The 23,481-nt window shown below is 35.3% G+C and overlaps 1 protein-coding gene across 3 annotated transcripts in view; it reads left to right on the top strand.

Annotated features, from left to right (window-relative positions):
- Positions 1 to 23,481, top strand: part of Znf148 (zinc finger protein 148) — a 135,403-nt gene that overhangs the window by 23,655 nt on the left and 88,267 nt on the right. For all 3 annotated transcript variants that reach the window (XM_010618304.3, XM_010618291.3, XM_010618297.3), the window contains exon 2: positions 21,043 to 21,124. The gene's annotated coding sequence lies outside the window, so the exon portion shown is untranslated. The remainder of the gene's footprint in view (positions 1 to 21,042; positions 21,125 to 23,481) is intronic.

Below are 23,481 nucleotides of genomic sequence, written 5' to 3'. Positions count from 1 at the left end.
GGTTTATAGTTTGAGATCTTATATTCAAATTTCTATTTTTTTCCCCCTTGTGATGTTGGGGACTTTATCCAGAGCCGCACACTTGCTAAAGTACATGAGCCTTTCATATGCTGAGCTACACTCCTAAATTGCTGGGGATTTTTGTTTTTGTTTTTGCTTTTGTTGTTTTGAGATAGGGTCTTGCTGTGTAGCCCAGATTGGCTTTGAACTCCCAGTGATCTTCCTTTTGCCTCATCTTCTAAAGTGCTGGGGTTACAGGGGTGTGCCACCATACCTGGCAACTGCTAGGATTTTAGTGTGAGTTACGTTGACTTTATAGATCAGGTTAGCAAAATGTTTTTAGTTTAATAATACTAAGGATTCTGATCTGTGAATGCCATATGTCTCTCTTCTGGTCTTTAATTTCTTTCAGGGATGTTTTATAGTGTTCAGTATATAAGTCTTGTATCTGTTTTGTTAATTTTATTGCTAAATACTTTATTCTTTTTGTGATCTTATAAATGGCATTTTCTTAATTTCTTTTTGTTTGCTAGTATATAGAAATAAAATGGATTTTTATAGACTTTTATATTGTACAACCTTGTTGAACTTGTTTATTCCAGTTTCATGGATTCTTCTTTTAAAAATTTTCCTTTTATTGTACACATTTGCAGTATATAATGGAGTCAGTACATGTACATAACATGTCTTAGTTCTTTTTTTTTCATTCTTCCCTGTCCGTGGATTTTTTAGGGTCTTCTGTAGCTATGATGCTATCAGTAGATAGTTTCACTTCTTCCGTTCCAGTGTTAATGTTTTTTATTTCATTTTCTTGCCTAATTTACCTATTACAGTGTTGATTGGAAATAGGAAGCAGGCATCCTGGTCTTGTTTCTAATCTTAAGAGAATTAATTATTTTACCATTAACTGTGATGTTAAGTCGACTTTTCACAGATGGCCTTTGTCAGGTTGAGGAAAGTCCCTTTTCTTCCTAGTTTGTTCAATTTTTTAAAATTTTTCTCTCACTGTATAAGGGCACCAAGTTTCATCAGATGTTTCTTGCATCTACTGAGTTTGAGCTGTTAAAAAGTAAAGGTTTTTGTTCTTGGTTGAATTGATGTGGTGTATTACACTAACTGATTTTCAGATGTTAAACCAACCTGGCATTCTTGCAGTAAGTCCTACTTGGTCATGGTGTATAATCCTTTTCGTGTAGGTATTTGATTTATTAGTATTTTCTTAAGGATTTTTTTATCTATACAGTATTCAGAGAAAATGTAACTGAAGTGTTACTAGTGACTTTGGATTTTCATTTTCTTTGTTTTGTCTTATTTCATGAGGTACTGAATAAAATGAATTAGGGAATGCTCTATCTCTGGGAAGACTTTTGGAAAATTTGATATTTTTCATTAAATGTTTGGTAAAGTTCACCATTAAAGCTCTTACTCTGGAGGTTTTTTGGAGGACTTTTAAATTGAGAACCAGTTTTCCTTAATGATTGTGGAGTTATCTATATTAGATCTTTTTTCTTTTTGGCAGTGTGATTTTGAGAAGTTAATGTCAAATTTAAGAACATAAAGTTGTTTGTAGTATTCTCTTATCTTTATAATTAATGCTGGCTCTGTACTTAATCTTTGTTTCATTCCTTGTAACGTTTCCTCTTTTGTTGTTGTTAGTGTTGTTTTGGGCTTATATATTTTTGTTTTATTGATTTAAATTTTTTTGTTTCATTGATTTTTATGTTTTCTTATCTTCCATTTTTTTGATTTTGCTGTTTATTGTTTCTATCCATCTGCTTGGTTTGGATTCATTTTGCCCTTTAGTTTTTTGTGGTAGAAAATTATGCTATTGGTGAGAGAGTTTTCCTCATTTTAAATGTAACCATTTAATCTCCTTTTAACTGCTGCAGTACCTGTACCCTGTATTTTATTTATTTATTTATTTATTTATTTTTATTATTATTATTTTTTTACATTTTTAAAATTTAAATTGAATTTATTGGTACATTCTAGGTAGACAGTACAGTTACATTCATTAGTGGGATCTTGTACATTTACATGACAGGTCTTGGTTCTCATTTTTCCCCCTTGTTGCCACCCTCCCTTCACCCCCTCCTCCCCTCCCCACCTTCAAACACTTTAATTCCATTTTTACATTTTCTCATATTTTTTTCCTTTTCCCTTGTTCTCCTTTCCCTATCCTTCTCACTGTCCCTACACCTTTGGTCCTTTTCTTATTTCATGTTACTAATTGTCCCATTAGGAACTTGAGTACTATTTTAGTTTTTTACACCAGAGAAACTATTCGGAATTTGCATATGTGTGACTTATTTATTTCACTTAGGAGTATATCCTCAAAATGTACCCATTTACCTATGAATGAATCTACTTTCTCATTCTTTATGGCTGAGTAGTATTCCATTTTATAGAAAAACCATGTCTTCTTTATCCAGTTTCCAACTGATGGGCAGATGGGCTGTTTCCAAGTTTTAGCTATTACAAACTGTGCTGCTATAAACATGGGTGCGCATATATCACTGTGGTATGATTCTTTTAATTCTTTTGGATAGATACTCAACAGAGGGATGGCTGGGTCAAATGGAACCTCTAATCCTAATTCTTTGAGGTATCTCCATATTGACTTCCATAGTGGTTGCACCAGTCTGCACTCCCACCAACGATGGAGAAGGGTTCCTTTCTCCCCACAACCCTGCCAACATTTGTTATTGTGTGATTTCTTGATAGCAGCCATTCTTTGTGGGGTGAGGTGAAATCTCAGAGTTGTTTTCATCTGCATCTCTCAAATGACCAGTGATGTGGAGCACTTTTTCATATATTTACTTGCTGCTTTTATTTCTTTGTCTGAGAAATGTCTGTTCATTTCAGATGCCCAGTTTAGAATTGGGTCTTTATATTTGGGGGGGTGGTTGTTTTGAGTTCTTTATATATTTTAGATAATAGTCCTTTGTCTGAGGAGCAGCTGGTAAAAAGTTTTTCCCACATTTAGATTGTCTCTTAGTTCTGTTGATGGTTTCTTTTGCAGTGCAGAAGCTTTTTAATAAGATGAGATCCCAGTTGTTGATTCTTACTGCTAGTTCCTGTGCTACTGAGGATTTGTTCATAAAGTCTTTTCCTGTGCCAATGTCTTTCAGAGTTCTGCCTAACTTATCTTCCAGCAAGTTTAGTGTTTTTGTTTTTATATTTAGATCTTTAATCCACTTGGATTTTAATTTAGTGCATGGTGACAGATAAGGGTCTAGTTTTAATTTTTTGCAGGTTGAGATCCAGTTTTTCCAACACCATTTATTATAGAGGCTATCTTTCCTCCAGTGGGGACTGTCAGCTCCTTTGTCAAAGATGAGGTAGCTGAGTGCATCTGGAGTTGTTTTTGTGTCTTCCAATCTATTCCACTCATCCTCAGGTCTGTTTCTTTGCCAGTACCATGCTGTTTTTATCACAGTGGCTTTGTAGTATAGTTTCAGATTGGGAATTATTGAACCCGCTGCCATGTGTCTGTTGCCTAGGATTGCTCTTGCTATTCTAGGTCTCTTATGGTTCCAAATGAATTTTTGGTTTCTTCTTTCTAGTTCTGTGAAGTATAGTATTGGGATTTCAATTGGTATTGCATTGAATCTGTATAGCAGTTTTGGTAGTATGGTCATTTTCACTAGTTGATTCTTGCTACCCAGGAGCAGGGGAGATCTTTCCATTTTCTTATATCCTTTTCGATCTCTTTTTTCATAGTGCTGTAGTTTTCAGTGTAGAGGTCTTTTGCTTCTTTTGTTAGATTGATTCCCAGATACTTCATTTTTTTGGGTGCTATTGTGAAAGGAATTGTTTCCCTAATTTCTCACTCAGTGAGTCTGTTATTTGTGTACAAGAAGACTATTGATTTTTGGGTGTTGACCTTGTATCCAGCTACTCTGCTGAAAGTGTCAATTAAGTCGAGAAGTCTTTTGGTGGAGTTTTTTGGGTCTTCAATGTGGAGTATCATGTCATCAGCAAATAATGACAGTTTAACTTCTTCCTTTCCTATCTTTATTGCTTTAATTTCTTTCTCTTGTCTAATTGCTATGGCTAATGTTTCCAGAACTATATTGAAGAGGAGTGGTGATAGTGGGCATCCTTGTCTTGTTCCTGATTTTAACATGAAGGTTTTCAGTTTTGGGCCATTTAATATGATATTGACTGTTGGTTTTTCATAGATAGCCTTTATTAAATTGAGATATAGACCATCTTTTCCAATTTTTTGCAGAGTTTTTATCATGAATGGGTGTTGAATTTTGTTAAATGCTTTTTCTGCATCTATCGAGAGGATCATGTGGTTCTTGTCCTTGACCTTGTTAATATAGTGTATTACATTTATTGATTTACGTATGTTGAACCATTCTTGCATCCTGGAATAAATCTGACTTGGTCAGAATGTATGATCTTCTTCATGATCCTCTGTATTGTGTTTGCTAGGAGGATTTTTGCATCTATATTCATTAAGGAGATTGGCCTGTAGTTCTCTTTTTTAGTTACATCTTTCCCAGATTTGGGAATCAAAGTGATATTTGCTTCCAGGAATGAATTTGGAAGTATTGCTTCCCTTTCAATTTCATTGAAAAGTCTGAAGCGTAATGGCAGTAGATCTTCTCTAAATGTCTTGTAAAATTCAGCAGTGAATCCTTCAGGACCTGGGCTTTTCTTTGCTGGTAAGTTTTTAATTACATCTTCGATTTCACTGATTGTAATTGGGGTGTTTAAAATGTTTTTATCTTCTTCATTCAACTTTGGTAATTTATAAGTATCTCAAAATCTGTCCATTTCTTCTGTGTTTTCCATTTTATTAGTGTATAGGTTCTCATAGTATGTATTAATGATCCTCTGGATTTCTGTGGGATCTGTTGTGACTTCACCTTTTTCATTCCTGATTGCATGAATATGAGCCTTTTCTTTCCTTTTTTTGATAAGGTTTGCTAAGGGTTTATCAATTTTATTTATTCTTTCAAACAACCAACTCTTTGATTCATTTATTTTTTGTATCCTTTTCTTAGTTTCCATTGCATTGATTTCTGCTCGAATCTTTATAATTTCCTCTCTTGTTCGAGCTTTGGGTTTTTCTTGCTCTTGTTTTTCTAGGAGTCTAAGAGTCATCATTAGGTTGTTTATTTGAGCTTGCCCTGATTTCCTAGTGTGGGCATTCAGTGATACGAATTTTCCCTATAGAACTGCTTTCATTGTGTCCCATAGATTCCTGCATGTTGCATTGGCATTTTCATTTATTTGTAAAAACTGTCTGATTTCTTCTTTAATTTCTTTTCTTGCTCTTGTTTTTCTAGGAGTCTAAGAGTCATCATTAGGTTGTTTATTTGAGCTTGCCCTGATTTCCTAGTGTGGGCATTCAGTGATACGAATTTTCCCTATAGAACTGCTTTCATTGTGTCCCATAGATTCCTGCATGTTGCATTGGCATTTTCATTTATTTGTAAAAACTGTCTGATTTCTTCTTTAATTTCCTCTGTGATCCATTGATTGTTCAGGAGAGTGTTGTTCAATTTCCATGTGTTTGTGAAGTTCCTATGGTTTCTTCTGCTATTGATCTCCAGCTTTATTGCTCTGTGATCTGATAATATACAGGGAATAACTTCAGTTCTTTTGCATTTATTCAAACTTGTTTTGTGAGCTAGTATGTGATCTATCTTGGAGAATGACCTATGTGCAGCTGAAAAGAATGTATATTCTGATTTTGTGGTCTGGAACACTCTGTAGATGTCTAATAAGTCCATGTGTTCAAAAGCTTGGTTCAGTTTTAGTATTTCGTTGTTGATTTTTTGCCTAGATGATCTGTCTATTTGTGATAGTGGGATATTTAGATCCCCCACTACAATTGTATTAGTGGTTATTTGATTTTTCATGTTACTTAATATTTGTTTTATATAGTTGGCATTAAAATTTGGTGCATATATGTTTATGATTGTCATTTCTTCTTCTTGGATTGTTCCCTTTACAAGGATGTAGTGGCCTTCTTTGTCTCAGTCAGTATTGGTTTGAAATTTGCTTTGTCTGCGAATAAGATTGCTACCCCTGATTTTTTTCTGGGCTCCTGTCACATGGAGAATTGTTTTCTATCTTTTCACTTTCAGTCTATGGGCTTCTTTTTGCACTAGGTGTGTTTTTTTGTATACAACACATTGTTGGATTTTGCTCCTTAATCCATTCTGCCAATCTATTTCTCTTGAATGGTGAATTGAGGCCATTGACATTGATAGTTATAACTGATATGTACTGACTTCTTATTAACATGTTATTGTCCTTTTGTTGACTCTTTTTATTTTCTGTCCTCTCCTTTTAGTTTCTTGACTTGGCTATTTGATTTGCTCTGTTGGGCCTCCTGGTGTTGTGATCTTCATTGTCTTTTTCTAAGATATTGTTTAAAATTCTTTGTAGTGCTGGTTTAATATTCATGAAGTTTCTCAAGTGTTCTTTGTCATGGAAGTATCTTATTTCTCTTTCCATTTTGAAAGAGAGTTTTGCAGGATACATCAGTCTTGGTTGTAGGTTGTTTTCCTTTAGGACTTGAAATACCTCACTCCAGGCTCTCCTTGACCTGAGGGTTTTTGTTGAAAAGTCTGCTGTGATTCTGATGGGCTTTCCTTTGCATGTGATTTTTTTCTTTTCTCTTACTGCTTTTAGTATTTTGTTCTTCTCTTGGGTTTCTGGGATCTTGATTATTATATATCTAAGTGTAGATTTTTTTTTTATTGTGGCTAGTTGGGGTCCTATATGCCTTGCTTATCTGTATGTCTAATTCTTCCCCTTTGTTTGGGAAGTTTTCTGTCATTAATTGTTTGAACAGCTTTTTTAAGTCATTTGCATTTTTCTCCTTGTATTTCATGGATTCCTATCAGCCTTATGTTATTCTTTGCATCATCTAGGAGTTGTTGGATCGATTTCTCATGCTGCCTTACTGTTGTTAAGAGACCTCTCTTTTCACAGTCACTGTCTGCAATCCTATCTTCTATATCTGAAATTCTATCTTCGCCATCTTTTATTCTGTTGCGTAGGCTTTCAATAGAGTTTTTAATCTCCTGGATATCTGTTTGAATGTGTTTAATGGATTCCGTTTCTTTCCTATGTTGGGTGTTCATTGTTTCCATTTCTTTCTTATTCTGGGCCTTCATGGTTTTTATTATGTTCCTAAGCTCATCTATTTTTTTGGTCAGTTTTTGTTGCAGAGTCTGGAATCATGTCTTTCATTTTGCTCACCATCTCTATGGTTAAATGGGAAATTATTTCTGTTTTGAATTTTTCTAGAGCTTGATTTATCTGTTTTGTTACTTCCTGTGCTGTGAGTTCTGAGTGTCCTGGAGGTTCACTATCAGACTTTTCATCCTCCTTTGCTGTACTGTTTGCCATTGGTGGACTGGAAGTCTGTCTTTGTGGCTTGCTTAAGTGTTTTCTTATCTTTATTTTTGCTGTTGGGTTGTCCTTGATTCAATCTCTGGGTCATTAAATCTTCCTGATATCATTCTGTCCCAGCCTTTGATTCTCTAATGACTTATAGACATTCTCATTTTCATAATTGAGAATACAACTCATCAAATCAATCCCTATCCTTTATCCCAATCGATACAATCTGGAACACAATAGGATCAATCACCACCCTTTTTAGCCCGCCATGCCTCTGCAGAGTGTGTTGAAGGACTGGCTCAATCAGGGGATCTAAGAGCTGGGGTGGGGCCCCAGGGGGTGTGGGGGGTTGCTCAGCAGGTCCCACGCAGCTACCCTCCTGGTGCTGGGTCGGGACAATCAGTGGCACCCGCTGGAAAAGGTGCGGCTCCAGAGGAGGCCCATAGATCGGACTCTGAGTTCAAGCCGGGGCCGATGTTGCAAAACTCACCCTCCTGGCACTGGGTCGGAGCAATCAGTCCCCTGTATTTTAATAACTTGTTTTTATTTTCACTCTTATTTATATATTAAAAAAATTTTTTTGAGACTTCTTTGACCCATGGACTATTAAAAGCATGTTTTATTTCTATGTTGGGATATTCTGAAATACTGTCTTTGTTTTACTTATTTCTGTTCTTTCAGTTTTCAACAGTTTTTTGAAGTTCGTCGTGTGATTGGTAGACAAAGTGTGTGTTGATGAATATTCCCTGGGTGTTTGAAAAAAATGTGCTCTGCTGTTATGGAATAGTGTTCTATGCCAGTTAGACTCTGTTAGTTGATTGTGTTGCTAATGTAGCCACTCTGCTTAAAAACCTTGTTGTAGCTTTTCCTTTCAGTTTATTTGCTGAATTTGAATTTCTTTTAAGCAACATATAATTGGGTCATTAAAAAAAAAATCTGTTTCAGTCTCTGTTGTGATTGGTTTATTTAGACAGTTTGCACTTAGGGTATTGTTAATATGTTAACACTTAAAAGTGTGCCATTTGTTTCTTATTTTTTCTGGTTTTTGTTTCTGTTTGTAATTCTTGCCTTTCTGTGGATTACTTGAACATTTCCTATGAGCCCATCTTCATTAATTTGTAATGTTTTTTAGTTTTTCTTGTGGTATAATGTTCGTAGTAATTTACAACAGTCTTTTTTATATCAGCATTTTACCATGTCAACTGAAGTGTGAAACCTCACTCCTTTTTTTTAATTTGTTACCTTCTCCAGTTTCAAATATGATTGTTTTGTAAGTATCAGGTTGTGTTGTAATTTTTGTTTCATTCATCAAATATGATTTATGAAACTAATCAGGAAAAGAATAATCTCTTGTAGGTACCTGTATTTCGCTTGATCTTAGCCAAAAGGCCCAGAAGCGATGTACCTGTATTTCTATTCTCCCTGTTATTTCTATTTTTCCTTCTTATATTGCAGAGTTTTTCTTTTGTTTTTCAAATCATTTCTTTTCTGTTTAGTTTTTCATCTTTTGAGAATGTCTTAAATTTCTCCATTATTTATGAAGTATAGTTTCCTGGGGTATAGAAGTCTTGGCTGGCAATTTTTAATATTTTTTTTTCTAAGGCTTGAGAAACACTGTGCCACTTATTTTTGGTCTCTATGGTTGAGAAATCTTAGTGTGCCGTTATGGTTAATATGTCATTTATTTTTCTGGCTACTTGCAAGTTGTTTTTTCTTTTGGATTTTGAACATCTCATTGTGATGTGTCAGTGCAGTTGTTTTGGGTTTTTTTAGCACTGGAATCAAACCCAAGGCCTCAGTGCATGTTAAGCAAGTGCTCTGTCACCAAGTTGTACCCTCAGCCCTCAGTGTGGATTATTTGAAGGTTTTCTTCTTTAGGGTTTGCTCAGTACTTTTTAGATCTACAAGTTAGTTATTTGCTAAATCTGAAAAGTCTCTGGGACTTCAATTACATGGATTTGGACCTTTGTCATTACTCATGGTTCCTTAAGCCTGGTGCCTCCAGTTTATTTGCTTCTGCAGATAAAGCTGATAAGCTCTACTTTTCTATCTTCAGGTTCAGTGGTTCTCTTCTCTTTTATCTTCATGTTTGTTCAGGAAGTTGTTATTTAATTTCCATGTGTTTGTGAAGTTCTTGTGTTTTCTTTTGCCATTGATTTCCAATTTCATTGCACTGTGGTCTGATAATATGCATGGGATAATTTGGGTACCCTTGCATTTACTTAAGCATGTTCTATGTGTAGTTTGTGGTCTATTTTGGAGAGAACATTCCCTGTGCTGCTGAGAAGAACATATATTCTGATCTTGTTGGGGTGAAACACTCTGGACACATCTACTAAGTCAGTTTGTTCAAAAGTTTGGTTCAGTTCTAATATTTCATTGTTTGTTCTTTGTCTAGTTGATTTGTCTGTGAGTGTGGGGTATTTAGGTCCCCTATTACAGTTGTTTTAGTGCTTATTTGATTTTTCATGTCTGTTATTGTTTTATATAGTTGGGTGCACTGGTATTTGGTACATATATTTTTATGATTGTTACTTCTTTCTCTTGGATTGTTCCCTTTTACAAGTATGTATTGAACTTCTTTGTCTCTCTTATTCAGTCTTGGCTTGAAATCCACTTTGTCTGCAAATAGAATAGCTACCCCTGCTTTTTTTCTGAGTTCCTCATGTGGAGTATTGTTTTCCAATCTTTGACTTTCAGTCTGTGAATTTCTTTTTGAATTAGATGTGTTTCTTGTATGCAGTATATTGTTGGATCTTGTTTCTTGATCCATTCTGCAAGTCTGTTTCTTTTGATTAACATAGATATTACAACTGATAAGTATTGATTTATCCCTCATGCTATTTTCCTGTTGTTGGCTTTCTTCTTTCCTCTTCTGTTCAATTTCTTGCCTTGCCTGGTGGATTCATTCTGTTGGGATTCATGGAGTTGTAATCCTTGTTATCTCTTTCTAGAATATCCTTCAGAACACTTTAAAGTGATGGTTTGGTATTCAGGAATTTTTTCAAGTGTTCTTTTTCATGGAAGTATCTTATTTCTCCATCAATTTTGAAAGATACTTTTGCAGGTTACATGAATCCAGGTCGTAGGTTGTTTTCCTTTAGGTCTTTAAATACTTCACTGCGAGCTATCCTTGACTTGAGAGTTTGTATTGAGAAACCTGCTGTGATGCTTTTTTTTTCCCATTAAGTTTATTGGTACAGTTAAAGCAAACAGTACAGTTACATTTATCATTGTGATCTTGTAACTTTACATGATATATCTTGATTCTTGTATTTTCCCAATACCCCTGCCCTCCCTTCACCCTCTTTACCCCTCCCTATTCTGCTGTGATTCTGATGGGCTTTCCTTTATATGTGATGTATTTCTTTTCTATAAGAGCTTTTAATATTCTGTCCTTCTGTTGTATTTCTGGAATCTTGACTATTATATGCCTTGGGGAACATTTTTTTTTAATCATAGCTAATTAGAGTTGTATATGCCTCATTTATCTGTATATCAAATTCTTTTTCTCTGTTTGGGAAGTTTCCTGCCATTACTTATGTGAACAAGTTTTTTATTTTTATTTTTTATTCTTTATTTTTGAGACAGGGGCTGGCTTTGTAGTTCAGGCTGGTTCTGAACTCACTGTGCAGCCCAGGCTGGCCTCGAACTTGCAGCGATCCTCCTGCCTCAACCTCTCAAGTGCTGGGATTACAGGCATGTGCCACCACGCTGGGCTGTGAACAAGTTTTTTATGTTCTTTGTGCTATCTTCTGCTTTTTCATTGACTTGGATCAATCTTATTCTTCTTTGCATCATCTAGCAGCTGCTAGATTGATTTCTTGTGCTCCCTTGCTATTTTTAAGAAATCTTTCATGATCACTGATTGCAATCTTGTCTTCTATATTGAATATTCTGTCCTCACATTGGCTCGTTGGCTGCATATATTTTAGTGGAGTTTTAAATTTCCTAGATAACAGTTTGAATCTGTTTCATGGATTCCATTTCTTTCCTGTGCTGGGTATTCACAGTTTCCATCATTTTCCTGCACTCTTATCCATATCTGCTCTACTCACTAAGCATATCTTTCATTCTGGTCATCATCACTGTAGTTATCTGAAATTATTTCTGCTTTGATTTTTTTTTCCTAGATCCTTGTTCTGATGTGTTACTTCTGCTGTTATCACTTCAGAGTGCAGGTGGGTGGCTTTTGGATTGTTCCATCTCATTGTCCCCTGGGTTTGCCTTTGCTGAGCTGAAAGTCTGGTATTGCATCTTGTTTAAGGGTCTTCTCATTTTGGTGTGTGTGTGTGTGTGTGTGTGTGTGTGTGTGTGTGTTTAAGTTGAATTCCTTGGTTGATGGTTGTAAATTGCTTATGTGGAGGAGCTTTATTGCCAGTATTCAGTACCCTTAGGCAATTAGTATTTCTTAGAAATTTCTTGCATGTATAGCTCTTGCCTTTTGGGTTTAGAATCTGTTGCAAAATCCAGCCTCTTCAATTTACTGGGGATGAGAAGTTGCTGCCTACTTGACCCAAACCCTGGTGCTAGCCTGTAGTATTTTTTAAGACCCTCGGGCAATCTCAGACTTGTTATGCCAGGAAGAAGAATTGATTAGAACAGTTTTATGCCTCCTTGACTGTAGTAGTATGGTCAGCAATAACAATAGAGCCTAGAAATGACAAATTGTGGTAAATATTAATTTGCCACTGTTAACTGTATGAACTAGATTGTGGTTATATAACCAAATCTAAAATAAACCAGAAAATTGTATGCAGTAAATAAGCCCTTGATTTTACCCTTGGGCGCGAATATTTAAAAGGGGCTAGGGAGAGAGAACAGAGACATAGAAGAGGTAGAGTTTAGAAGTAAGGCTGGAGGACAAAGAAAGATCATGAAAACTTTGGGAAGGAAATAAAAACCAGGATAGAACAACAAAAACTAGAAACTGTGTTCACACTCATAAAAACAAGAACAATCAAGAAAAACAAAACAACAAAAACCAGAAAAGGAAAAGAAAGAATGTCCAATTCAAGTTATGTCTCCTCTGTCACTGGTAGATGTTGCAGTCAGACAACCCAGATCTGAGTTGACTAATCCCAGCAAGCCAGCTATGCTTTATGGCAGGTAGTGGATAATCCCAGCAAGCCTCCATCTTTAGTTCCACTGAAGTTCAGTCTGGTGTCTGGATATAAGACTGGACCTGGATTTGTTGAGTCTTCAACAGTCCATGTGCCTCCTGCTGGCTGGATGTCAGCTCCCTGACCTCCTGTCAGCTTGAACTCAGCACCCTCACTGTATCACCAGGAGCCACTAGATCTGAGTTCTGAGCTCAGCTGACCCTCCCCAAAATGGCTAATGGCCAGTTGCCCTCTCCTGGGGGATGTCTGAACCCGAATAACTCACCAGCGACTGCAGTCCTCTGTGTCCACTGCTTCATTCCACTGGTGTGTTTCCTTATGGAGGCTTCTGTGGTCACCAATAGTCACTGTGCATCTGCAGGTTCTGACCGCCTTTCCCACACCATGAGTCTTGACTGGGAGAAAGTGCTGCCTACCACCCCTTCATTTTCACTGAAGTTCTCCCAGTGGGCTTCAGTTCTCTCTTCAGATCCTTCCTGGGTCCCAGGGACCCACTTCCCTCATTCTTTTCCTCCTCATGTTGTCATGCTGCTGTATTCCAGTGTCAGGACACCAAATCTTGGAGAGGCTTTCTCTGCTACTCACCACTCTGCCATTTTCCTGGAAGTTGTTTCATGTCTCTATTGAGACTACCCAGCAGCTTTTAAACTTTGTTACCATGTTTCTTTAGTTCTATAATTCCTTTTACTTCTCTATGCTTATTGTCCATTTTCTCACTTGTTCCAGAAGAATGTGTAATTGATTGCTGAAACATTCTTATCATGACTTTTTAAATTGTGTCAAGTAATTCCAGCATCTGATTCTTCTGTGTTGCCTTCAATCTTAGTCTTTTCTCACTCATGTTGTACTTAATCTATTTCTGTATAAAGTTAGGAGGCTCTTTAATGTTTTCAGTGAACAAATTGTCTAGCTAGATATTTCTCAGAAGGTATCCCTGTCATTAAATAGGTCATGCTGTGTGTGGATATGCTCTTTGTGAACTTTTAGGTAAACCACATCTGGTGATGTCTAGGAAGTTTTTTCCAGACCAGTCATATCCATGAAGGAGGACAGTAGGAAATAGATTAATGTTATTATGTGTAATCACATAACTGAATTTTGTTAATTCAATGAGTTAATGCTTCTTTATTTTCTTCAGAGATGTGTCTAAGAAATTATTTGTACAAGGGGTGATGGGAGAAAATGGCGAATATTTAAATTTATAGAAGTATAATAAAAGACACATTGATAAGACTGATTGGATAAGTGTGTGAAGTAAGGGCGCCGTGTTTTGAGAGGGATTAGTGGCACTATGTCTTTTATTGTTAATATTTTAAAAAATCTAAACGTTTGCTATACCCTTTGTATTTAAGATGTTTGTTTCAGTAATGCATCATAGTACTTTAATACTACTACACATTTTCCAAAACAAGTTCGAAAATCTTGTTTTATGCAATCAACTTAATGTTTCTAATCCATATATTAAAAGAAAAAAATGTAAGAATCCCCTAGTTTTCTCATTATTTTTCAAAATAAGAAAATATCCTTTGTGCATTAGTAGAAACTATTGTTTCTATGTGACTGTACATTAGTAGAAGCTATTATTTATAGAATTAACCTGATAAGTGAACTGCATTTTAAAAAGACATGTCTTATCTGCCGGGCATGGTGGCGCACGCCTGTGATCCCAGCACTTGGGAGGCTGAGGCAGGAGGATCGCTGTGAGTTCCAGACCAGACTGGGCTATACATAGTGAGTTCCAGGTCAGTCTCAACTACATAGTGAGACCCTGTCTCAAAAAAACAAAACAAAAAAAGACATGTCTTACCAATAATCCCATCTCATACTGTATTCAGACTTAATGCAGTTATAGGAACTGTAAACGTTTGGGGGCCCATTTACAAGTTTTTAAATGAACAAATTTAAATGTGTGCATGCATATGTGTGTGTGTGTGTGTGTGTGTGTGTACTCTAGACTGAAGCCAGGGCATTCAAGGCAAGCCATTGAGCTACTTCTCCAGACCTTTTTATTTTTTATTTCAAGATATGGTCTTGCTAAATTGCTCAGGCTGATCCTCAGCCTCCTTGTAGCTGGGATTATGAGCATGTGCCTTACTTCTGAATAAGTATAACACCAATGAACAGAAAGTTTAAAATGAAAATACATTCTTCAATGGGTTATTCTGCACATAAACAGAAAATTCATCTGATTTGTGACACATCTTAGTGTAATGTAACAACTAGCCTAGTTAAGATTATATGAGTACCAATTTAAAAATTAAACCTTAATACTTTATTTAAAAGTAGCCAGACCAGGTATGATGAAATATGCCAACCCCCCCCCCCTCCACTGCTAACATTAAATAAATTTAATTTTGGATTGACCTTTCCTGTGGCATTATGTTAAAATGACACTTATTAAGGAGCAGAGGACCTGGCTGAAGTTTTTGCTTTGTCAATTTGTATGTTGTCTAATCTGGGTAGTTAATATCTTGAACCTCATTTTATTATCTGTAAAATTGAGACAAACAATAAAACCTGCCCAGGTAGTTGTTGAGGATCAAATGAAATTTCACTTGTGAAAGGTCTTCTTGAATTATGAATTATGTACTTTATTAGAGTATGGTTGAATCTTTGAGATCATTTGAAAATTTTATTTGGTTGACCGGGATCATTATCATAGTACAAAATATTAGTGATTATTTACAAAATTAATGTTTGTTCAGTAAAACTTTATGTAAAAATAGAACGTTTCCTTGATTGTGGTGGCTTTGCCAAATCTTTTTTTTTTTTTTAAGGCTAGGTTGTGCTTTGTGGTTCCTGCTGACCTAGAACTCCCTGTGTTTCCCTGGCTGGTCTTGAACTTGCTAACATTCTGCCTCAGGGCTCCTCGGTGCTGGGATAACAGGTGTTTACCACCGTGCCCAGCTATAGTTTACTAGTTTTTTTTTTTTGCACTGGAGTTCCAACTCAGACCTTGCGCTTGTGAAGCAAGCATTGGTACCACTGAGCTAAACCCCCGGCCCTATAGTTTACTATTTTTAAGAACTAATTTGTTAGTAAATATGGAAAAGGATCACATAGTTGCTTGATAAGATAGCATCATCACTGCCATAGGATTAAGTTTTTGGATATTTCTTTCAGCAATAGGTGATTTATATTTAAAGTTTACCTCTAATATTTATGGTTTAAGAACTTTATAAAATGCTTAGCGTTGGGTTTCCTAATGTGGGTAACAGCTGGTTTGTTTAACAGATGTTTTCTGGTTGATTTGAAAAGGTCAAGGGCAAATGAAAATTTCAGTTCATGGCTTTATTTTACTCAGTTTGGTCAACTATATTTTAAGTACCTGTGTGTCCTTTTAAGGACTTTTAATTTCTCAACCAAATACAATAACTTGCACAGTTTTTAAGATTTTGGCTTGATTTTTGGTGGGAATAGAAGCAAAATGGTTTAGGAATGAATTGAGTTGTTTTTTTTTTTTTTTTTTTTTTTTTTTTTTCCTTTTTTTTTTTTTTTTTTTTTTTTTTCAGTCTTCCTTGGGATAGATCTGGTCATATAAAGTATACCATTAAACCATTATTCAGATGATCATTTTAAAGTCAAAATATATAAAGAATATCTCCTTGAGTCCTAATAACCATGAACTTTCAGCACAGTTAGTATAAATGAAATGGACGCACAAAGCTAGTGGTGTAGCTCTATGACGTGCATTGTGCCCCAGGACAATCCTGTTTAATCCCTTGCCTCAAACAAGCAAAGAACACAATGTCTCTTCTTTGCTTTGCTGCTGTACAGTAATTTTAACTGTATTCTTAAAAATCTCTTACCTGGAACACTTTTGTGTTTCGTTTTGTTTTTTGATACAAGGTTCAGCCTGTTCTTAGACACTCAGTAGAGCCCAGGCTGGCCCCTGACTCCATGTTCTGCCTCAGTTTCTGAGTAGCAGGGATTGGCTTTAAACAGTTCTTTTGCTAAGAATCATTATGGTACATTTAATACAATGTTCCATAAAGCTATCTATCTATCTATCTGTCTATCTCTACATCTATCTACCCTAATCTAATCTACAGGCTGTTGTTACATTGCTTGGTCTGTCCTCACATTTGGAACTGTCCTGCCTCAGCCTCTTGAGTAACTGAGATTACAGGCATGCATCACTAAACCTGGCTTGGAGCTTTTTGTTACAACTTTCAGGCCTTTTGAAGGGATGAATCCCATTAGATTGTTTTTGAGATCAGGTTCTGGCATTTCATAGGCTGATGTGACTATCTTCTGAGTATCTCTCTCTGTGTTCCCATTTTGTTATCTGTGGGTCGGTAATTGAGAGATAATGTGTTGTGCTTGAACTTCTTGAGCTTGACCTCTTTGGTTCGAACTCTGGCTTTAATTACAAGGTATTAAGTGGGTACTACCATATGTGTACTATGCACAAGGCACTGTTTGTGGCCATGTTGATGTATTAATGAGCAAAACTGACGAAGATTCCTGCCTTTGTGGAGCTTATAGTTGGAACAGAAAACCAATAATCATTAGATAAGTAGGTTATATAATACGTTGCAGTGGTAATGCTATACAGAATGCGTAACAGGATAAAGGAGAATTTGATGAGTGCATGTAGGAGCAGGTTGCAATTGTAAATGGTGTGACTTGAAACTATCTCATTGAGAAAAGGATCGTTGAACACACTTGAAGCAGATATCTGGAGGAAGAGTGTTCCACATAGGAGCAGCCAGTGCAGTAGCTCTTCCTGGAACGTGCTGGAGATTCTAGCAAGATATGGAATAGAGTACACAGGAGAGAGAATAGAAGAAGGTGCAGTCTAAATGATGAGGTGTGGTGATGGAAGTGGTCAGTGGGAGACAGCACAATTGTATGAGTGTAGGACCTTCTAGACTATGATATGTAGGTCCTGTCACTAGTATATCTTTTTAGTAAATTACATAGCCCTTTTTCTTAATTGTAAATGTGAATAATAATAGTACAGGTTGAGAATCCTTTATCTGAACATACTTGGAATGAGAAAAGTTTTGGATTTTTTTTTTTTTTTTTTTGAGAAGGGTCTAACTCCAGGTGGCCTTGAACCCACCATGTAGCCCAGGTTGTCCTGGAACTCCTGGTAGTCCTCCCACCTCAGCCTCCCAGTGATGGGATTATAGGTCTTTGCCCCCAGTCCTGTCTTGGATTTATTTTGAAATATTTGTGTATGTATGAGATACCTTGGGGGTGAGAGTCAAGTCTAAACATGAAATTCATTATGCTTCATATACACTTTGTGTACCTAGCCTGAAGGTAATTTATATAATATTTTGACTAACTTTGTACATGAAGCAGGGTTTCATGATGTGACATTTTCTACTTGTAGCGTCAAAGTGACACTCTAAAATTTTTAGATTTTGGAACATTTTGGATTTTGGATTAAAGATATTCAACTTCTGTACCCAATCTGATAGGCCTGTTTGGATTCATTAATACTTGTTAAGTCCTGGTGATCCTGCTGTGCAAAATTCAAAACACTCTTTGCATTCTTCTGTTCTATAAAGGTAGCAAGGGAATAATAATTGTACTTTGCTTGGTTTTTCTATGATGAGTTGCTAAAACTTCAATCTTAGCTCTCATTTTGTTAGCACAAACATTTACTGTATGTGTGCTTACCATCCTTGCTAAATTGTGAATGTCTTTGGACAGAGACTGTGGTGTTTTCACACATGTCTTAAGAGTCTTAGGGTGCTGTAGATACATTTTAGGTGATTGAAAATGTTGACCGAATTAACGAGAAAAAAATTAGCTTAATTAATAAGTAGACCATCGGCTAGTAAGTGTACTGGAATATTGCCAGTCTATCAAAACTGAGTAATGGGACTGGGATGTAGGTCGGCGGTATAGGGCAGAGCACTTGCCTAGCATGTACAAAGTTTAGGGTTCTATCTCTTACAGCACACACACAAAAACAAAACAACAGTAAAACCTACAAAAACAAAATAGAGAGAATGGTGAAATACTTAATTTATTTTCTCTCCATACCATGGTTATTAAACTTAGTGTTGGTAGAAACTTGCCTTAATTATCAAATGGATATAAAAGTTCATCCCATATGAATTGAAGTCTGTATTTCTATTATTGTGTGTCTGTCAGCCCCTGCTGTCACTGACCGATTAGAAGACACTGTCTTGATTGACTGTAGATAGAGGACCCCTACCCTAAAGTATATTTTTAGTCTTAATCTGTTTATTTTTGCACAAATGATTATAATTAGGCAGTGTTTAGCTAGCACAGTCTAAAGTGCAGAGCGTTGCCATGAGGGAATATTCATGAACTGCTTAAGTAGGAGAGGGGAAGAGCTTACTTAGATCTTCAGTTGTCCAGGTAACTTCGTACCTTTTCACACTTGCAGGGTTCAGTTTGCAGGGTACTGATTCTCTTCTTGTTCTTTGTGAAGAGGAGTAGGAGAGGAGAAAGCAGGATAGAGATTTGAAGGAGAAATGAAATTGCCAGACATTGCTAAATGATTAGGGTTCCAGACACTTAGGAAAATTGTAGATTTCCACAGTAGGGGAAAGGTGGTTATAAGAAAACATTTTAAAATGTGGATACGAATTCACACTTTAAGTTATTTTATGTATGCATGTGGCATGTTTCCTTTTTCTTCTCGCTTTACTGTTTTTGTTTGCTTCTCTTTAAACATACCTAGTTGTATTCTTTGATAAATGACAGCCTTAATTTAATGATTTCTATAAGAATGTGAGTATGCTTTTTGTGAAAATATTTTTAACATAGTATGAACATATTAAAATATCTTGTTCAGACTGAAGATGTTACCATATTATGAGATATGTGGGAAGGTCTTGATTGTGGAACAATTATATCAAATCAAGTTTTTAAAAGACTTATAATATTAAAATGTATAATTTTATGGCAGTTTTATTCCCTGTACGTAGACTTCACAGTGCTTTTTCTGTTCAAACTAATTTCTACAGCTATTTTAACAACTATAAAAGTAGAATGTAGTGATGTCTGTAGAAATACATAGAGAATATATAACAATCTAGTAGAGTAGTGAATAGCGGTGTTAAACAGATACAGCTTTGTTTTACTTTTAGTATAGTTTAGTGTCATGGCTTTTACTGGGTTTTTTTGGTTCAATTTTTATAGAAATATATATTTAAAAATCATTTTGAACTGGACATACTGGCATGTGCCTGTAGCCCCTGCTGATTTAAAGGCTGAGGCAGGAGGATTGCTTGAGTGCAAGAGCTTGAGGTCAGACTGAGCAACATAGTGAGACTCTAGCTCAGAAAGACAAAAAACAAAAACAAAAATCATAATTGAGAAGAATGCCATATAGTCTTTTGAATACTTGTCTATAGAACTTGGAGGCAAGTAAGAACTTAGTAGAAATAAAATATTTTAAAATAATTTTATTGTTTGTAACTAATTGAGCAACTAAACTGAGTAGCTAAGTTTTAGAAGATTCTAAGTTACCAGAGTGACTACTGTTTGTGATCCCTTGATAAAATTATATAAACACAATTTTGAGTTGATGTACTTGGTTGATTTTATACTTCTGTTGTTCTACTTTTGTATTTGTGGCTCTTATTTATTTACAATATATTTATTGAGCCCTAAAAATGTGTTAGGGCTGTTATGGAAAATGCTTTATGGTTTCTGAAAGAAAAAATGTATTTGACCTATTCTTTGTTGTTATAATTTAGCTTTAAGTTTTCAATAACTTTAATAGACTTGGAAAAAATGTCCCATTCACTTGAAGAAAATGATGTTTCTAGTATCATTGCAACACCAGCGTTAAGTGTTTTTCTGTATTAGTTTCTGCTAAAAGGTTAATTATGCCGTGCCATTTAAAAAAGCATCAACAGACTATTTTTGCATTAAAAAATTTTACTTATATTTAGTATGTTCAAAAAACAACACCCTGACATCCCCATCCATGTATTGGGGCTCAGACCCTGGGGCACTCTACCACTGAGCGTGATCCCTTCCCCTTATTTTTATTTACTTTTTAAATTTTGAGACAGGATCACCCTAAATTGCCCAGACAGGCCTCAAATTTGTGATCCTTCTGCCTCAGCCTCTTGAGTAACTGGGGTTACAAGTGAGTACCACTATGCCCAGCAAAAGCTACATTTTTGGTATATTTAGACTTTGTAGCTGAGGGAAATGTTAGTGTGAACTTTTCTCAAGAAAATAGAACTATTTGAGTAATAGAGAATGTCAACATATGATTGAAATACATTTGTGCTTTTCCTATTTTAAGATATTTAAAAATGATTCATAGCTATCATCCTGACTTTAGAGAAATCGTAATTCTTAACTAGAAATATGAAAAAGTCCAATTTGTATCTGATTCATTTCTTATCTTTGTGATAATCATTTAGCATTCACCAGTGGGTCATTACATTTGGAACAAGGCTTAGTTGCTACTGTGTTTAATCCAAAAGGATCTACTAAGGAAAGAATTTTATTAGATTTTTCACATTTAGCTGTAACTTATCCTGACTTTAAGCCTCCCATCTTGATTCTTTTGTACTTTATTTTGTATTTTTTATAGGACATAGGGGAGGAATCAGCATCTTGGAAATTCAGTCAAGTGATCTGGCGGGATGGGCATTTGCCTGGCAGATTTTATAGAGGTAACTTAGCATTGTTTTACTTAATCTTCATTGTTTTTACCCTGATAGATGCTTTAATGGTTGCCCATGAACACACATACTCATTGCTCTTGTTATGCCCACTTACATATTTATAGATACATAGTATATCACTATATTTGCATACACATGTTATTAATTGTATGTGGTGAAGTCTTTTATCTTTTTTTAGTGAACTACAGTACTTGCTGCATATCTGTTAGGTTCCACTTCACTCATACTGGGAAGATGGTCCTCTCCTTTTCTATTGGCCTGTGCATGTGTTACACTTGTGCTTGTCTCTTTCAAACAACATGAAAGAAAATTAAATATTTAACAGTTTTCAAGGTATTTACAGATCTGTCTGTGCTACATATTATGTCAATGATTAGTGATCATAAAAATTCTAAGGTTTCTCCATGAATTTTAAAATTTTGAAAATTTTAAAACTTGAGGATTGAAAATGCTAGCAGTTTTAGTGGTCATATTTTAGAATTTACCTCTTTTTTCCATATCTTCTGGTAATTGTCATATCAGTGTTTCTCACACCTTTACCTAGGCTTGTTATATAGGGAGTACACACTGAAGGAGTAGAGAATGTCATAACAGGTAGAAAAGGCTCTTCCCTGCTCCATTCATTATTAACATTATTAACATTATTAACATTATTAACATTATTAACATTGTATATCCCAGCAGGCACTTTGTATTACTTATACAAGCATTTATGTGTGTGCCTGTATTACACTTTCTTTACACAAATGTTGGACTGACTTTTCAGCAAAGTCTTTTTTTTTTTTCCTAAGAGAAACTTCCATTTTTGCATTAATTCGTTCTCATTTCATTCTTTATAGATTATAGTATTTGGTTGTACCATAATTATTTTAATTAGCCACCCCTCTATGGGTATTTGAGTTTTTTGGGTGGGAGGGTTCTGACTCATTATAAATGGTGGTGTAGAAAATATTCTTGGGTGTATCTTTGCACATACTTTAAAATAGATCTGCAGTTTAAATTACTGAGGAAAAAATTGGTGGACCAAAGAGTATGTATATTTAACTATTTGGTAAAAAAGGAATGCCCAATATCATTAGTTTAGCATAGTGGAAATCTATCTCTATGACAACACTGGCTAATGTAAAACATTTTTATACAGGTCACTTTGTTGATTAACTGCTTGTTTTTCTTAATGAGTGAGTTTGAGCATTTTTTCCATTATTATTGGCCATATATATTATAATCGTCCTTGTGTTTTTGCCTTTTGATGGGGCAGTTTGTATATTTGTGTAATAAAGCAGCCTCTTGACATTTGTTAGGCAAATTAATTTTATTCAATTTTTGCTTATCTTTTATTGTGGGTGTTTTTTCCCCTGCAGAAGTGTTTTGTTTTGTTTTTAAATGGTTGAATGTAGTTACCTTATCCTTTATTACTAGGTAAGATAGAGAGGGGTAGAGATTTCTATGTAAAGTTTTTAAAAACTTTTGAATGTAGGACTCACTTTCTCTTCACATTATAACGTCTCTGAATGACATGAATTCCTGACTTGGCATAATTTGACATTTTTTTCTTAGTGATATATAAAATAGTTGTTTATCTTCATATTTTTTTATTGAGTTTATTGGTACTTTTTAGGTATACAGTACAGTTACATTCATCATTGGCATCTTGTCCCTTTACCTGAAAGATCTTGGTTCTCATTTTTTCCCTATCTTCATATTGATAGTTTTAGATTTAATGAATTGTGATAACTTGAAAAAGTTGAATGAAAGATTGTAGAAACAGATCCTCAAATACAAAATTCAAAAAATGATAAATGTAGCTTTTCAGAAATGTAGAGAAAAATGAATCACTCATTTAATGAACTGAGGAAAAGGCTATCTGGAAACAGGTACAGCTGGATTTCTACATTTATTACCTGTACCAAACTATTTACTATAAATTGAAATTTAAACCTTTGTAAAAATAATAGAAAATTCAGTTGATACCTAATTAATTTTGTTATGATTGAAGAACATACTTTGTAGGACTTACATGCTTTTACATTTATTGAAGCTTAGTGTTGTGGTCTGTGCTGGAGGATGTTCCATGTGTGTTTGGAATCAATGTCTATTCTTTTGTTTGGTGAAGTTTTCAGTATATCCAAAATGAGTCTAGTCCACTGACGGAGAACCTGAGCTTTCAATGATAAGAACAGCCCACTGCAGCATGCATGCCGTAGGTTTACCACCACTGTGATAGTACGATGCACATCTTCTATAACTTTGTTAATTTTATGTCTAATTGTTCTATCGGTTATTTAGATTAAATCTCCAACTATAATTCCTTTTACTCATGGTATTCACTGTTTTGGGGGTTCTCT

This window comes from Fukomys damarensis, unplaced genomic scaffold (genome assembly GCF_012274545.1).
Source record: "Fukomys damarensis isolate Sample0158 unplaced genomic scaffold, DMR_v1.0_HiC HiC_scaffold_24, whole genome shotgun sequence".
Lineage (NCBI taxonomy): Eukaryota > Metazoa > Chordata > Mammalia > Rodentia > Bathyergidae > Fukomys > Fukomys damarensis.
The sequence above is the reverse complement of the archived record's forward strand: the minus strand, read 5'-3'. Positions and strand labels throughout refer to the sequence as shown.